The sequence below is a fragment of the Otolemur garnettii genome, unplaced genomic scaffold (assembly GCF_000181295.1).
Source record: "Otolemur garnettii isolate 467f Iridium unplaced genomic scaffold, OtoGar3 scaffold00209, whole genome shotgun sequence".
NCBI classification, from domain to species: domain Eukaryota; kingdom Metazoa; phylum Chordata; class Mammalia; order Primates; family Galagidae; genus Otolemur; species Otolemur garnettii.
The window spans coordinates 1,747,674-1,749,033 of record NW_003852604.1 but is presented as its reverse complement, the minus strand read 5'-3'; positions in this window follow the sequence as shown (position 1 = coordinate 1,749,033).

Below are 1,360 nucleotides of genomic sequence, written 5' to 3'. Positions count from 1 at the left end.
CCAGCTTTCTAAGAGCTGTGGGGTTTTTTTGTTGTTTGTTTTTTTGCAGTTTTTGGCTGGGGCTGGGTTTGAACCCACCACCTCTGGCATATGGGGCTGGCACCCTACTCCTCTGAGCCACAGGCGCCACCAAGAACTGTGTTTTGTTTAGAGACGATCTTATCCCCCTTGCTGCCCACAGAGGGTAATGCCTGCTTCTGGTATCTAGATTCCCCTAGTCCTGAGGGTTTATTGTGAAGTGTTAGGGTTGCCAGTAGGCTGGCCTGGGCTGGGTGGAGTGGACAAGGAGGACAAATTCTAGAAGCTGCAGTGGGAGGAGCAGGGACACTGGAAGCAGGGCTACTGTGGCAGTCCTGGTGACAGGGAGAAGGAACGAAGAGGGGAGTGGGAGCAGGGAGTTGGCTTTTTATGCTTAGAGATAGTGGCTGGGGAGCAAGGGCTGAGGAGCCAGGCTGGAACCTGCAGTGGGCTATCTGAGAGTAGAACAGTTCTCTAAGCCTAGGGGGAGAGAAGAGATACCAGTAAGAGGGGCAGAGCAGACACCAACATGTAAGGGGACAAACTGTGTGAAAAGGCAGCAAACCCTACCTCTGAAGGCTGACTATTTTACTGAGGTTTCTAGCTGGAAAAAAATGTGTGTGGGGATGAGACAAAGAATACCTTAAAGTCTTGATCAATAAAGGCAAAACAGTAAAAATATCAATAAAATATTTTAATGCCTAAAAAAATGGAGTTGGCAGGGGGCTCTAGGCTGTGGTAAGTGAGTGGGGACCAGGGACCTTGGCAATCTGGACACTTCCCAAGGGACAGCATCCCCAGCCAGTGGGACAGGTCTGGCTCCACTGAGAGAAGTGGGGAGAAGCCAGATGCAGGGAGAGGTACGCCCTCAACATCAATCGTTCTCCACATGTTTCCAATCCTGATGAAGGTACTGTGGACTCCTGTAATGCACATCTCAAAGCTCATGTTCAAGACAGACGGGAAAAGGCTTGCAAGGTGGCTGCTCTTTAAGACCTGCATTCTGAGCCCATGTGCAGTATTCAGTGCTGTGTTGGAGGAGAGGATCATGGTCACAGAGGTGACAGCTTTTGTGCAATTTATAGGATGTATATAAAGAGATAGGGTTGAAAAATGTGTTAGTAACTACAGCAGCTGTGGCAATTTTGAGAAACTGTCCTTGATGTATGTATGTACAATATATCCAGAGTAGCTAAAACTCCTCCTTCATTCTCTGTGGGTTCCCTGGGGTTAGGACAGTAAGCCGTAAGCAAAGGTATGAAAGCTGACTCCAGGCGAGTGACTTTGGAATCTGCCCTTTTGGATGTTGAGGAAGGATAATCTCAGCTAGTATCAATTCCAA